The 17,317-nt window shown below is 42.6% G+C and overlaps 1 pseudogene; it reads right to left on the reverse strand.

Moving 5' to 3' along the window:
- Positions 1-411: 411 nt before the first annotated feature.
- LOC110583683 lies at positions 412-1,705 on the reverse strand (annotated as a pseudogene).
- Positions 1,706-17,317: the final 15,612 nt, after the last annotated feature.

Genomic DNA, 17,317 nt, shown 5'->3' on the forward strand with positions numbered 1-17,317 from the left:
TTATCATACCATGCACAGGATGTGCAAAAGCAGCTAGAAATAAACCCTTTTTTCTGGGTTCCAGTCATCCTAACCTGTCAATGATGGAGAATCTGCCTTCTCGTACACACGCATTCCCTTATGCTTCTCACCGGGGATGACTGTGGACAGGCAGCGGAGGGGACGAGGAGACGGGGACATATAGTAAGTAAGGTGGAAGGACAGGCTCTACAGTTAGGAACTAAGAAAGGTTCCTTGTTGTTTACCTACTGATATTTTACTGACTCTGCCCTTAAAAGGATTTTTCTTGCAGTTTCAGAGGAGATGTTTTAGAAAAATAAACTAGATTTTTTTTTTTTTTGACTTGCAACCATCTTTTATTATCAATTTTACCCAGCACCAGACCAGGGAGCAGGTGTGGTGGGCAACCTCCTAGGCGTAGTACTTCAGGTTGGCTTTCTTCTTGGCCTGCACCTCCAGGATGCCCTCTGTGTAGTCCTTGTGCGTGAGTTTCTTGGCACCCCTGCGCAGTGCGATCATGCCCGCCTCCATACACATGGCCTTGCACTGGGCCCCACTGAAGTCATCCATACAGCGGGCCAGCTCCTTGTAGTTCACATCGGGACTGACATTCATCTTGCGGGAGTGGATCTGCATGATTTTGGCCCAGGCCTCCTCGCTGGGCATGGGGAATTCAATATTCCGGTCCAGACGGCCTGAGCGGAGGAGCAGTGCGGGGTCCAGGATGTCCACCCTGTTGGTGGCTGCAGTCACCTTTACTTGAGTGTTGGGCTGGAACCCATCCAGCTGGTTCAGAAGCTCCAACACTGTCCTCTGCACCTCCCGGTCTCCAGCCTTCTCACTGTCAAAGCACTTAGTGCCAATGGCATCCAGCTCATCAATGAAGCTAATGGATGGAGCTTTCTCCTTAGTCAGGGCAAAGGCATCCTGGACCAGGTTGGCACCATCCCCAATGAACATCTCCACCAGCTGGGGGCCAGCCAACTTCAGGAAGGTAGCCTTGGTCTGTGTGGCAAAGGTCCGGGCCAGCAGGGTCTTCGCTGTACCTGGGGGGCCATACATCAACACCCCTTTTGGAAGCTGGATCCCCAAGTTCTCAAACTTCTCCTTGTGGTTCATTGGCAGGACAATGGCCTCCACCAGCTCCTGAATCTGCTTGTCCAGGCCCCCGATGTCACTACATTGTTCTGTGGGCCTCTCATCCACCTCCATGGCCTTCACCCGAGAGTCATACTCTGTGGGCAGGGTCTCCAGGATCAGATAGGAATCTTTGTTCACACCCACCAAGTCTCCTGGCTTTAGCTTTTCAGCATCCACCAACCCAATCACAGGCAAGAAGTATGGCTGTCATGTAGAGGTTTTGATCACTGCATATTTACCATTCCTCTGGGAATCCAGGTCAATATTGGCACCATCCTCTTCTTGGTCATTGGGATCAACATCTAGAAGCTTGATAACGTTGGACACAAGGTATGGCAGGGTCTTGTTCACTTTGATTTTTCTCACTGTTCTCTTTGATCTTGTCCTTCATGGCTTGGAGTTGGTGGGTAACTCACAATATTTCACTCTTCATGATCTTGAGCTCACTGTCCAGCAGCCGTGTGCGCTGGGTAACCTCTTCTGTGGATGTCTTGAGCACCTCCTCCCCAATTCCATCTTGCTCAGCCTCATCCCACACGGTCGCCATCTTCTCCTGCCGAGTCACTGGACTCTAAACTAGATTTTTTTTTTTTTTTTAAGATTTTTATTTTATTTATTTGACAGAGAGAGAGATAGCGAGAGCAGGAACACAAGCAGGGGGAGTGGGAGAGGGAGAAGCAGGCTTCCCGCCGAGCAGGGAGCCCGATGTGGGACTCGATCCCAGGACCCTGGGATCATGACCTGAGCCGAAGGCAGACGCTTAACGACTGAGCCACCCAGGCGCCCTAAACTAGATTTTTAAAACCAGAAATGGAAAGTTTTCAACAAATTACTTCACTGTTTAAATTAATTGCTACAGATTATAATAAAGGCTATATCTAAACTCTGCAGATTTCTCCAAAAAGGATAATAATCATAGTAATGTCGCCCCATCTACAGCGTTTGATATTTTTTTGCAAACAGATTTTTAACAGTAGAACATATTAAAACCAGTGTGATTTTCCTAAATTGGTTTATAATATCTCTCATTTCTCGAGAGCATATGAGGAAAGCACTAATATTCCTTATTTTCCAGGTGGTAGGACAGATTCCAAACAGTAAGTAAAATGCCCAAAGGCAACAGTGAAGTATCAGAGCAAGGATTCAGACCCCAGGTCTTTCTGTGGCAGAGCCGAAACGTTTAAACCCTCTGCAACACTGCTCTGGCCACAAGCAAACCCCGCGGTTCTCCTGGTTTTCTCCTACAATCTATGCTGAACTGAATTTTATTCTGTAAAGGCAGCATTTCACCCCACAAGCATAGCAAGCGTTCTACTCACTCCACCGCTCACTAGCTGAGGGATCTTGGGCCTTGGCTTCCTCGTGTGTAAAATGGGGAATAATAAAATGGAAAGGATTATTTCTACCTTAATGATTGTTGTCAAGATTAAATGAACTGCTACAAGGGCATGGCTCAAACGGCACCTGGACCAGCTTCATCAAGAGACAGCTCTTACTACGTACAAAAGGTTTTCTGTGCCTCCAGCTCATGGTGAGACGACGTAGAACGCACAAATATTGAAATATTTGTGTCCTGCAATGTAGTGTGAGTAACACACAGCCACACCAGTATGGCTGGGTGCTGTTGTTTGAGACCTTGTTATCCGGTTCACTGGTAGGACAGGAGCATATGAAATGACCAGTGAAATAAAACATTTAAACAAAACGCCCCAAATGAAAGAAATAGCATGGCGGAATTGTCAGGAAAAAACGTGACGGTGATGTCTTTAAGGAGAGAAGAAATTTAGGTGAGCTGATGGCAGCGGGGAGGGTGAATGCCAGTGATGGGGGGTGCGTGTCCACCAACGCGGAGGTCTGGGGCGCCTTTAGGCACTCCTCCAAGAACTGCGGGAACTTACCAGCCACTAATGAGCACTGACTATGTCTTGCAAGGTCTAATCCCATATGGGTCAGTGAGTCACCAGAGTTTGGACCAAGCCTTGCGTTAGTCTGTGGCCAATTTTTGGCATAAACAATTTCCTTTTCTCTCTTTCCCAGACTTTAAAAGTTTCTGTCGTTGCTGGATTAGGTTTCCTTTTTATTTTTCTTTGGTTTTCCTTCCTCCCTCCCCCTTTCTTTCTTCTTTTCCTTCCTTCCTACTCTCTTTCATGTGGTGTGTGTGTGTGTGTGTGTGTGTGTGTGTGTGTGTGTGTGTGTGTGTTCGGGGAGTCTGCATGCCTGACATGCTAGCAGCAGAACTGAGGGACACCTGCTGTTGGGTGGAGAGGGACAGACACTGTCCCAGAGCTGGCTGAGAAAGCTGAATATATGCCACACAGAAAAGGGGTGCTAAGTATTGGAGAACAACTATGTGTGGGTGACAAGGTTTTTCCCAGTCTAAAGTGACACAAGAAAAAAAAAAAGGTGTAGTGAAATTTTTATAGAGTTATACTTACTGACTTGCAATCGTTACATATTTGTGTTCTAATTCACTGAATTTGTCAAGATCCATTGATGTGATCGTAAAATACAATTACAGAACAGGCCTATAAAACTGGAAATTGGTTCCTCATGTCTCCTCCACCGCCCCGTCTTTTCTTTAAAATGTTTCTGAAATCTAAAGATCTGGTGACCACTGATAGTAAATTGCAATGAATCTTTAAAAAGGTATCACTTAGAAAGACCATGCAGTGGATTTCCATGAGGAATACTGCACTGATGGTCATTTACTAGGGCACACAGTTACTTCTTATCACAGAAGGTAGTTCTGGCCACACGGCGGGATGTATTTTTAAAAATAATTATAATGTACATCTCGTTTTTCTTTGAAATGTATTTCTCTAGCTGCTCTATTAATTATAGCACATATAATAAATATGCATTTAGTTTCTAATACACATTAATTATTTGCATCGAAACACTAAACTTTTTATATCTATAATAACTGAGCCTGCTTTTTCAATCTAGTTGTGACCTGATGTCTTAACCTCATGTTGATCGTTTCCAATTTAAAGAAAAAGCCAGGCTTGTATATCCAGTAAAACTGAGGGGGAAATGAGAAACATGCTTACAGAATTACGATGGACCCAGCCGAGATGTTGCAGGTGACCAGCTGACCGAGTAAAGAAAATGAGCGAAACAGGGAATTCCTGTCGCCGAGCCCAGACCTTTTCTCCCGGCTTCCTGAGGGCACACGTGACTCACTTCATGCGTGCAGATTTCTCACTTTTACATCCTCCCGCTGTAGGGGAAACATAGTTTCATTTCATCTTTCCTTCTTGCCTCTTACTCGCCTTGACCAGCTTGAGGGTAACCTCTTTGGGGGCAGAGCAGGAAGGGGCTGTGAACCGTGCAGATCCCAAGCCCACAACCTGGGTTGCTTCTCTGCCACCTGCCAGCTGGGGGCCCTGGGACAAGTCCCTAAATGTCTGTGAACCCAGTGTTCTCACTTTACAATGACCATGAGGATGCCTGTATTGAAGGGTTAGATAATATGAGGGGCGATGTGAGGGCTCTTGGTTGCTCTCGGTTGCTCCTACTTCCGTGCCCCTCAGGTGCCTTTCGAGAGCCCCAAGCTCTGCTTTCCCTCAGAATAAACTGAATGCCATCAGGCATTTAAAAAACTCACAATTAAACTCCAATTCAAGATGAGAAAGCTGCGTGACGGAGCTCTCTAGCTGGACTACCTTTATATGGAAAGAGAAGAACATGAAATAATTTAGGAGATATCTTGTTCTTCAAAAGGAAAACATTTCTGCAAACCATCGGAGACTCTTAACTCTAGGGAACAAACTGGGGGTTTGCCTCCCTAGGGAAGGCGGGTGGGGGGATGGGGTAGCTGGGGGATGGGCATGAAGGAGGGCATGTGATGGAATGAACCCTGGGTGTTCTATGCAACTGATGAATCACTAAACTCTACCCCCGAAACTAATAATACACTCTATGTGAACTAAATTGAACTTAAATAAAAAAATTTTTTTTTAATATTTCTAGAAAGAAGTCATGGGGTTAAATTACATATGCTTTATTCTAGAATCACAATCACTATATGTGCAAAACTATAAAACTAATATTAGCGTTGACTCAATACATTTTTACCAATACATGCAATTGAGCACAAAATAATGGTACATGAGATGAAGTAGAAGAGAAACAAAAACAATGCTACTTCCCAGACATGGTTTAGAGCTCGCTTTTCAGCCCATATCAAGTATAGTTTAATAAAAGTGAAAAAGATGAGAGTAGGAAAATAATTAAATCCAACGTGTAGGCCCAGGGATCCACACGATCTGGGCACCTCCACAGATGGCCCTGGATTTAATTTTCCCCACGTTTTCTTTTTTTTTTTTTAATTAAAGATTTTATTTATTTATTTGACAGAGAGAGACACAGTGAGAGAGGGAACACAAGCAGGGGAAGTGAGAGAGGGAGAAGCAGGCTTCCCGCGGAGCAGGGAGCACGATGAGGGGCTCGATCCCAGGACCCCGGGATCATGACCTGAGCCGAAGGCAGATGCTTAACAACTGAGCCACCCAGGCGCCCCTCCCCACATTTTCAGTGAGGAGATTGGACGAGCTCACCTTGAGGCAAAGTCTTTCCAAACGTTGCTATTTCATGATCTGTCTGATAGGTGAAAAATACTGCTGGAAACTGTCTTCAGAGACCCCTGAACAAAGCTATGCATTGTGGCACACTAACCCTTAATATTCCTTTCTTCACACTGGGAGAGGGTTTGTGCCCTTGGGGCCACGTTTTCACAGAGTGGAGGCAGACAAACCGAGGTCTCAGAGAGCCATCCTTTTGCTCCTTGAGAGAAAAGCAAAGTACCACGTAATGGACCTCAGCAAGTGATGGTTTGGCCCTGAAAAGCGGGCAGGTCCTCACTTGCACTGATCCTGTCTCATGCCAAGTGAGAATCGATTGAGAGATTTAGGATGTCCCCACACTTCTGTCCTTGCCATTGAATTTGTCATGTGTCACGAAGCTTAACTCTGTCAGGAAACATGAATACCATCTGAGGTTATTAAAGATTTATTTATTTATTTGAGACAGAGCCAGGGGAGGGGCAGGGGGAGAGAGAGAATCTCCAGCAGACTCCCCACTGAGTGCAGAGCCCGACGCGGGACTCGAACCCAGGACCCTGAGATCATGACCTGAGCTGAAGCCAAGAGTTGGACACTCAACCGACTGCGCCACCCAGATGCCCCTCATCTTCTTTTTAAAAATGTATTTTTGCACATGTCCCAGAAAAGTTTCTCTCCTTTACCTGGACAGACCCGCTCTAAGGACGAGGTCTCACAACTGCTGTGGGATTCTGCTGTGAGTGTCCCACTGGGTTGTTCCTAGCTAACAGCCTGTGGGCATCAGATCACGCTGTCTCCTCAGATGTCTGCATTTACAGCAATTTAAGCCTATCTGGTATCATTTTATTTTTCTGTGAGTAAATGAATGTGTTTCAAAACTTCATGACGTGGTAATGAGAAGTCAAATTGACAAATAGCATGCCTCACTAGAATAAGCAACTGAAGACTTCGAACAAACCAGATTGTGCAACAATGTTACCTTATTAAACACGTGGGCGTTTTTTTTAATTAAATAAATCAGGTCAGGAAAACATAAAAACCTAATTTTAAGTGTTTAATTTCAAGATAATTTGGCATCTGTCATAACCTTCCAGTTATTGTTCCTCATGATGATTTGGGTGAGGAACATATACTTATCAAAGAAAAAATGCATATGATAATTCAATATCCTGCCATGTTTTAGAGAACTACAAATAAGCCTGAAAATTATTAGAAATCAAAATAAGTATATCCCTTTTTCAGGAAAAAAATTAACCTTGTAAAGTTGCTCCTTCCCTCTAAATTATTTTATAAATCAGTGTTCCAATAAACAGATGAAAATTATTTTTAACGAGATTAGGTGATTCTAAAGGTCACATGGCAAAATAAATACATTGAAAATTGCCCTACCAGATATTAAAACACGGTACAAAACCTCAGTAATTAAAACAACAATAAAGGCATAGGATATACCTAAGTCAATGCAAGAGAATAGAAAGGCCAGAAATAGGCCCAAACACAGGACAGAATTTTGTATCCCCTGAAAGGACCAATCAATAAATGGTGTCGGAAAATACTGTTGTCATCTAGAAAAAGCTGTACGTGGATCAATATTTCATGCTGTACCCCAGGATAAATTCCAAATGAATAAAAGATTTAAATTTTTTCAAGATGAAGTCATAAAAGTACTAGAAGAAATATAAGAATTCTCGTATAAACCCAGCGAAGTAATGGCCTGACTATATTTCAAAATTCAGAAGCCATAGAAGATAAGACGGATTCGTTTAACTTCATTTAATGCCATAAACAAAGTAAAACAGCAAGCGGAAAAAAATGGAAAAGAAATTTTCAGCTCCCATAAATCAACCAGAACAAAGATTAATATCTTCATAGAAGAAGGGAGGTGGCCACAAAGGACATGAACACTGAGTTCACAGAAAAGGAAATAATAGTGACCCATACATATAAGAACGATACTCAGCCTCTCCACTGAGGTGTCATTTTTCGTGTAAGACTTGAAAACAACAAGATTTTAAGAAAACAGGCACAGTTGTACATTGCCAACGAAGAGCAGTCTGGTAAAATCCATCAAAAGTAGAAGATGCACGCTCTGAATAGCTTTAAACAGCCTGCCAGTGTGTGGACTCCCTCTGGCATTGTCCCCAGATGCAAAGACTAGAAACAACCTAAGTGCCCAGCAGTGTGAAAATGCCGAAATAAAGTTTGCTATTTCCATCACCTACCGCTCCGTGCTGTTATAAAAAGAATGAAGTCTATCTACTGAATTGGAAGGGTCTCCCAGAAATATGTTATTAAGAGAAAAATACACAATGCACAACTTTGTGTTCTAACAGAGGGAAGCACATATTCATATTTGCTTAGATCCGCATACAATTCTGGAAGGATGCAAAAGGAAAACAGTAACTGCTCAGCTGTTTGGGGACAGTGGGCAGTATGGTGAATGAACGGGAGGTGAGCTGTTCATATATGACTGTTTATAGTTTTGTTTTGTTTTGTTTTGTTTTTTACTTTTGAACGATGTGAATGCATAGCTTTCTCAAAAACTAAACAAACATTTTTGAAGTAGGAAATCTGCTGGAGAAAAATTGCTTCTGGACACCTCCATCTTCCCAAAAGAACTTACCCAGTCTTTTTGATGTTGAAATTTAAAAATAATTTTCCTGACATTTCTAGCATTACCTTATTGTCAAAGAGTATTTTCAAGTTTTCCCCCAGAGCTGGTTCATCTGGCGTTATTTGAGTCATTGGGGCTCCATCCAGGGCTTGATTTCTCTAGGATGCGGGGTTCATGTTCCTCGCTGGAACTTGCCTCGGGACAGGAACTCCAATACCATGGACAGTCAGTCCTGCGTGTACAGAGCAACAGAGCAAGCAGCAGGAAGAAGATTGTTGGAAAATAGGCTCCAGCATCTCTGTGCACATTTCTACTTCTGCCACGCCCTTCTGAAGTGCTGAATGAGTGGGGTGGCTAAGGGGGGGGCACTCAGGAGACCCCCAGTCTCCATCCATCCTCCCTCTTCTGGAGGTGGGACACTTCCCTCCCTCCTATGGTCACAACATCATTTCCCTTTACCCCATGGTTCCCGAATCTAAACCGTGGTTTCTCAGCCGTTCTTCCAAATTACTAGGTAAAGAACAGCTTTGAAGCTTGTTTGATAATAAAGACTAGACACCCTGCTTTTTGTCCTGTATTTTCAGGAAAAGAGTGATTCTAACAGCAATATCTTGGAGTGATGGTAAAATGACATTGATGGAGAGAAGTCTTCTGAGAACTACTTGTTTAAACACAGAGAGCTTGTCGCTCAGTTGCCCAGCTACATGATCATTTTAAAGACCTTATTTCCCCAGGGCAAGTGTTTATTTTACAAGTCTTACAAGTAAGCTTAATTAAGCACTTGAAAGGTGATAACTTGTAATTATTATTTTACAATATGGTGAGAGTCAGGACCCTATTAGCATGAAATAATAATTGCTACTAAGAGATTTCATAAAAAGTACAGCTTTTCATGAGCAAACACAGAAAGGCTCAGGGTTTGGTCCTTCCAATCACAGGTCTTGGGGAGGGGGGCACTGCTGAACACCAGCTTCATCCGGGTTTCTGTGAACGGCGGGTATGAGGACATCTTAAGAGAAAGGTATTTGTAAGGATTTATTTCTGCTTTGCCCTATCACATCCAGAGTGGAGAATGGAGGGAACGGGGGCTGGCCATGTCTTTTTTCTTACATTCTTTCATATCTAAGGTAGAGGAAGAACATTTCCAAGACATGGATCTGGTCTTTTTCTTCTACTGCTCCTAGTTTATGGGTTCACGTTAAAACTAACAAAAACCACACAAATATTTTCAGTTAGGTTTTTTTTGACAGGGCATGGGGATCTATATTTTTATTTTGAGTTTTATTGAGGTATCATTAATTATAAAATTGTACAATATTTAAGTTAAGAAGTGATTTGGAAGAAAATAAAGAGGATTTTTTTTGTTAAGTGACCATTAATACATATTGTTTTATTCAAGTACATAGTACAGCTCCCTCATGCCTCACTGACTTAAAAATTAAAAAATCAACCTTGATTATCAGAGGCCCACTCTTCCTAATTACCCAAGATATGGACAGTCATTGCTTTACTGTCATTATGCAGCCGGGATATGTAATTCACATCACTTTTAAAACCTCTTTTTTTCACTCCTGAAACTGATTCTCATTAATAATGGCTCCAAGGAAGCAAGTCTTCTAAGACAGTTGTGAATTTTTATTGTCAATTATACTTGTCACAAACTGCCCAGTGGTTTTGTTAGAGCACAATTAGTCTCTATGGAACTTCAAATACTGTGTATTAACTAAGCATGTCTGTCTACAGACAACTCTATTTTACTACCCGGAGCTTCTGTTCAATTTTAAAAATAGATTTCTGTTATTGAAACAAAAATTTACTTTTTGTAATTTCAGTAAAAAAAAAAAAAAAGTTCAAGATACAGGCCATCTGAAAGCAGCTGATTCACTGTGCCCAGAAATCCTAATTCTAGATTGGTTAAATGATCTGATGTAAGGCAGATGTTCAGATGGGAGTGAAATATCTGTTTTCTTGACCCCAAAAGGGTAATCAGCTAAGGGTTTTACATACCTCATTTAACTAATTCTTGCCCCTGGACGATGAATAAGTACCGTTCCGATTGCCACTCTGCGGGTGAGCCAACGGGGCCTTGCGGCGGCCAAGCGGCTGCTCCGCAGTCACGTGGTGGGTGGAGGGCGCGCCGGGCCCTGCCTCCAAATCCACGTGCTGAGCCACCAAAATGAGAGTTAGATGTATATCTGCAGATAGTTTAAGTATGTTTTGGTTGCCCGTATCTATAAGAACTGTTTTGTTAAAATTTAAGTTTACTTTTTTCCAAAACGGTTTCTAAGACAATGCGTGCCTCCGACAGCATACCCATCGTTACTAGTATTTGTTTTGAGAATACTAGCTCTTCTCTTTATACCAGGAAAGTGCTCTGTTCTGCTGTGTTTTCTGGGAAGGTATTTTCATTCTGTGTTTCAAACACATTGGAGGCTCAGTTCCACATTCCCTTAGTAAGCACCAACTGCGCGCCGGACACTGGGTTACAAACGTGAGCAATCTCCAGTGCCTCCAGAGGCCCAGGATCCGGCAGGGAGACCAGTTAGGACATCCCCAGAGGGAGACGACACTTGGCCGGTGGCTGAGACAGCCAGCTGTGCTGGGGGGGAGGGGGACACAGTGTCTGTTCCACTCTGTCGCCTGGTGAATGCCTACAGTCACGGGGGGCTTGGGGTGACTTGACCACCTGTTCCCTGTGTGGGGAGGGTGAGCCTCCCGGCCAAGCCCAGACCCAGGCCAGCGGGCACCCCTGCTCACCCATGAGGCCACCCCCGGCCTGGAGGCCAGACACCAGAGCCACCCCCTCCCCCTGCCACCAGCCAGCCTCCTTCTCCCTCAACAGCTGCTTCTGAGAGAGTCCAGGAAAGTTCCTGGGGACGAAAATACTTTCACTTTTCACTTGCTATGTTTGACCACTTTGTTTTGGGTTGTTCTGTGTTTCCCACGGAATTCAGGTCATTCACACACGCACATTGGTCTCTGCATGAACCGTGGCTTTCATCCTCTGTCTCCTTCACCAGCATTTCTCCCTCCTTTAGAACAGGGTTGGTCCCCCACCTTCCTCCTCTGGCCCCAAGCCATGACACCCCCTGCCTGCCCTGCCTTCAGCGTTTCCCATCCCTCAGCCCCACCAGCTCCCCATTCAGATCACACTTAGCCCTAAATGGGTCAGTAAGGACCAGTAACTCCAAGTGAGATTCTGCATCTGAACACCAGACACGAGTTCGTCCAGGTAGCTTCCAGAAGTGGCTAATAAATGCTAGGGAAAGAATGAGCCAGTATTTGAGTTGGAAATGGGAGGCATCTCAGAATCAATAGCGCTATTTCTCTTTGCCCATTTAATATTAGAAATGGTCAATACTAAAAGGCAGAAATTTAGAAGAGGAAATTTTTTCATATACCAATAAAAGTTTTAAAAAACTAGATTTGGGTGGTGGCCAGAATTTTTAAGTATACCAGGAGGAACGTGCATACATAGGTGTACCCAACAGGAAATATTTGGGGTCTGACCAATGTTTTAGGAACTTTTACAGTTGCTCATTTTGTACTTATTGTTTCTTAATAACTTCACTTGAAGAAATAGTCCATGGATGATGGTGATGATAATGATCGTGGTGATGGTGATGATGGTGATGATGATGAAGATGATGGTGATGATGATGGTGGTGCTGGGTGGTGTTGATGGTGATGATGGTGGTGACGATGGTCACAGCTATGTCTTTATGGAAGACTTTGTACCAAATTCAGTTCTCACGTGTACTAGCTCTAATGTGCATTAACTCGTTTATTCGTGGCAGCTTTACAAGATTGGTACTATTATCATCCTCGCTTCACCTATGAGGAAACTGAGGCAGAGAGGAGATAAGTAACTTACCTATATTGCACAGTGTCAATAGCAGACATTAAGAGACCAAACCCAAGTCCATGAATTGAGCCACACTCTGCTGCTTCTCCAGCTGGTCCCTTGGGATGATGTAATTCTATTTCCGAATCATGGCACCTGTTTCCTGGTGGGTCAGATCACACACACACAACTGAAGTGGGTGCTCAGGTTTCAACCCTGGACTTCTTGAACCTCTGTGCACCGTGTCATTTCTCTACACCTATTTTCTGCTGTGAATTTTGTCTCTTGCCAGATAACCACCCACATATTTAACTTTCTGGCACAGGCAAGAAAACATAAATATTTCTGTCATGTCTTTAACATTGAAATAAGAGTGGTGGTGTTAATATATACAATGAATATTACTCAGCCATCAGAAAGGATGAATACCCATACCCAACTTTTACATCAACATGGATGGGACTGGAGGAGATGATGCTAAGTGAAATAAGTCAAGCAGAGAAAGTCAATTAGCATATGGTTTCACTTATTTGTGGAACATAAGGAATAGCATGGAGGACATTAGGAGAAGGAAGGGGAAAATGAAGGGAGGGAAATCGGAGGGAGAGATGAACCATGAGAGACTATGGACCTGAGAAACAAACAGGATTTTAGAGGGGAGGGGGGATTGGTCAGCCCGGTGATGGGTATTAAGGAGGGCACGTACTGCATGGAGCACTGGGTGTTACACGAAAACAATGGATCGTGGATCACCACATCAAAAACCAATGATATATTGTATGGTGACTAACATAACATAATAAAATTAAAAACAAAAAAGAGTGGTGGTTTTAGCGGAACAAGCGACCCTGAAGTACATTGGAAGGCAAATATTTGAAAGGAGGGACAAGCGCAAACCTTATGGAGCACGTGCAAGGAGAGCACTTGGGTGCACTCACTTTACGCTGTTAGAAACCACACAACAAAATGCAAGTACAGAACCCAGACCGCACGTCTCCCTCTGTCCTAGAGGCTTAGGTAGCTTAGCACTTAATATTTTCTAATGATTTGTGTATCCATTTGCGGGGCAAGATCCATCCCACACTTCCGGGTTCCAAGTACCTAAACAGCATAAATAATAAAAGTGCAATTGACAACTAAATGCTAACGGGCCTTTTTGGAGACAAAATATTCATATTTAAGAAAGAGGGACTAGGGCATTTTCTCTGGGTGTCTGGCATTGCTCCTCTAATAGTAGGTTAGTAGGTCTGTTTCCCCGCCGGGTCTCTACCGGGAGCAGGATGGCTCCGTGGAAGGTTCTGTGGAAGGTGGGAGGACGGAGGCCCACCCCGGGGTAAGTGAGCAGTGAGAGGGATTGCCCTGAGTGCTGCGATGTTCCAGCTGGCCTCAGAGGCCCCCTGTGGATAGACTTGTTTCCTTAGAGAAATGTTCTCCGCTTCTCCTCTGGTCATAAATGCCGAGCCACACAAGCTCTGTGTTATTTTTCTGGAGTGGGGAGAAGAGAGTGGGGATGAAGAAGCCAGTCTGTCAAACCTCTCTTCCCTGGTCCTGCCTGTGGGCTCGTAGCCTGGGTCACAGGGCTTTTCGGCTGCAGGACTCCTGCCTGTGCCCACCGGCCACATCCTCTTGGGTTTTATCCACCTACAGTCTCATCTCCTTCTGCCTTTGGGAAATATGTCAAACTCTCTCATCTCTTGATTGATTGCTCCTTCCATCTGTTATTTGTTTGTTTGTTTGCTGTTGTGGACTTATTTACCCCATACATTAAAAAATATTACTTTACCTTTTACCATTTTGAGCATGGACTTGAGCCGGATTACCTGAGTTCAAAGATCAGCTCCTCCACTAACTAACAATGTAATCTTACCTCAATTTCCCCATCTGTAAAATGGGTGTAACATCACTGCTCACTTCACAGGGTCGATGTGAAGATTGAATGAACGTAAAGAAGACATTTTGAACACTATAGGACACATAGTATGCCCTGTTTGCTAATTTAATGTGGTCTCATGAAGGAGTGGAAATGAATATGTGTGCTTAGTCTGACCTCTTCAAATGAAAGCCTATGTTTCTTTAATAATTTAAAAATGATAGGGGCGCCTGGGTGGCTCAGTTGGTTAAGCATCCAACTCTTGGTTTCAGCTCAGGTCCTGATTTGGGGTCATGAGATGGAGCTCCAAACCCACTCCACACTCAGGGGGGAGACTGCTTGAAGATTCTCTCCCTCTGCCCCTCCCCCTACCAGTGTGTCCGCAGGTGTGCTTGTGCTCTCTCTCAAATAATCTTTAAAAATAAATATATAAACAAAATAAAAACGATGTTAATTTCTAAGCATTTTTATTTTAAACTTTATTTGATTAGATAGTTCTTTTAATTTTTAATATTCATTTTAAAGCAAAAAAATGCTGAGGAAATATAGTGGAGAATCAACCACTTTCTCTAGGTGGTGTACTTGTGGTGATTTCTTTTGGATTTTGTGAATTTTCTAAGTTTTATGTAATTAATATATAGCATATTCTCATCAGGAAGAAAGAAGGGAAAATATTTGAAGCAAGATTTGTAATAAGGTTTTAAAAAAACCTTTTTTTACATTTAATATTTATTTTTAAAAAACACTGAATTTTTCAGAAGCGTTCTCAAAAGCAAGTTCTTTCAGCAATTTATTAATATATCCTAGCCTCATACAGAATTTTCAGAGTTCATGGTAAGTGTTACGGATATGTCAAAGACTTACAATCTCCTAAAACATATTAGTTGTATGTATATATGTCCTTCATTTGAAAGATGACCATCAGGTAGATGGGTACGTTGGCAAGCGCCTAAGTGTTCTTCCATCAAGTGGAGGGTGAGCTTGGAGCCCAGGGTCCGAGGATACTGCTCTTTGCTGCATCTGGCAATCCTGACACACACCCTTTTCTTTAATGACTATTTGTTGAAAGAATGAAGAAATGCACATGTTTCACTAGGAAAAACCCTCCCCAGTTGTGGTGTTTGAGGGAACCAGCTCCTCTGCATCTTACCTACTTGAACATTTGTTCGCATGAGCATATAAACTGTAGTGGGCAGCAATTTTGCCCATTGTGTTCCATGCACCGTTCCCAGAATTCTGTGTAATGCCTGGGACAAAAATAACCATTGACAGAATCTTGAATGAATGAGTCAATTTACCCCACCCACGTCTAAAACTGTCCCCAGCCTTGACCCACATACATATTACTATCTCTGTTGTTTTGGGTATCTTTGTTATGTCACTTATGTCTCTCTGGTCGTTATTAATATTTGTGTGTATCCGGCTAAAAGTCTTTGAGGGCGTGTGCTGTTTGTGACTTTCAAGTCGCCCCTTGCTCTGGCTCCGGCCATGCTTTTCAAAACTGCAGATTCCTGGGGTGCCTGGGTGGCTCAGTCAGTCAAGCCTCTGACTCTTGGTTTCAGCTGGGGCCATGATCTCGGGGTTGTGGGATCAAGCCCCGGGTTGGGCTGCACACTCTGCACGGAGTCAGCTTGAGATTCTCCTCCTCTCCCTCTGTCCCTCCCCGTGTGCCGCATGCGCGCTCTCTCTCTCTCAAATAAATTTAAAAAAAAAACACTGCAGATTCCTTGACTCTGCTTACAGAATATATTGGGTGGGGCCCAACAAAATACACACACACCTATGCACACACATTTATATCATCACTGTGAATGTATTGCCAATTACTTCAGGCATTCAGAAAGATACAAAAACCAGTGTCATGAAGAACCAGGTAACTCCACCCAGTTAAACATGTAAAAAAGTTTCCTTCTCCCTTCCCCCCACCCCCCAGGACATGATCTTCTCCCCAATCTCATCACTCTCCTTCTGCAGCACGGGTAGTCAGTCATTGTCCTAAATTTGCTGTTCGTCACTCTCTGGCATGCTTTCATACTTTGGAAACATGCACATGTATCTAAACAATATTTGGTAAAATTTTGCCAATTTATAAACTATATAGAAGAAATTTTGTATTAGTCCTCCTGCACCTTGCTCTTTTCAGATGTTGATATATAGCTCAAGTGCATTTATTTTTCCAATGTTATATGAAATTCTGTTATACAGATATGCTTTATTTTTCTTTTGAAGAACATTTGAGTTGCTTCTTGCTTTGTTTTGTTTTTTATTATAAAATGCTTCTATTTTTGGTACATATCTCCTTGTATGCGTGAGAAGTGTTTGAAGACAGGTTATCTAGGAGTGTAATTATTTGGTCATGGAGTAGATGCAGCTTCGCCTTTACCAGCTGTTGTCAAATTGTCCCCCAAAGTCATTAAACCTATTAGAAATGTATCCACATTCTCTCTAGCACTTGTAGGTTTTAGTTTTTTTACCAGTTTGCTTCATGAGAAATAGTACATAGTGGTCTTAAAGATGATTTTTATTACTAGTGGATTTAAACATATTTTTATTTTTATTGAGTATTTTTTTTTTTTTTTTTCTCATTTCTTTTGCTTATTTTCCACTGGATTTTGGACGTCCTTCCTAATGGATTTGTTGTTCTTTAATAGTCTAGATACTTGTCCTTTTCTATTTATGTTTATACTCACAAGCATCTTCTTGCTGTTTATGTCTTGTTTTATTTTCATTATTTGTTGTTCCTTTTAATGAACAGAAGTTTTTTTATTTCTAAAGTTCTTACTTTGGTCAACCATTATTTGTATGGTTTGTGCTCCTACAGCCTAATAACACTCTTCCACATTTTCTTCCAAGTCTGTTGAAGTTTTTGTTTTATATTAAAGGTCTTTTTCTCACCTGAATTGATTTCAGTATACAATACAGAGAGCCAATTTTACTATTTTGTTCAATACAAAAACAAATTGTCTGAACACTTTATTTTAAAATGTATTGTACAGGGGAGCCTAGGCGGCTCAGTTGGTTAAGCGTCTGCCTTCCACTCAGGTCATGATCCCTGGGTCCTGGGATCAAGTCCTGCATTGGGCTCCCCGCTCAGTAGGGAGCTTCCTTCTCCCTCTCCCTCTGCTGCTCCCCCTGCTTGTGCTCTCTCTCTCTCTTTCTGTCTAATAAATAAATGAAATCTTAAATAAAGAAATAATTTAAAAAATAAAATGTACATTTGTCATATTTTTAATTTCCATGGACATATATCTGAGCCTGTCTGGATTCTGTCTTTTATTCCATCTGTT

The sequence above is a fragment of the Neomonachus schauinslandi genome, chromosome 8, assembly GCF_002201575.2.
Source record: "Neomonachus schauinslandi chromosome 8, ASM220157v2, whole genome shotgun sequence".
In the NCBI taxonomy this organism is placed as follows: Eukaryota; Metazoa; Chordata; class Mammalia; order Carnivora; family Phocidae; genus Neomonachus; species Neomonachus schauinslandi.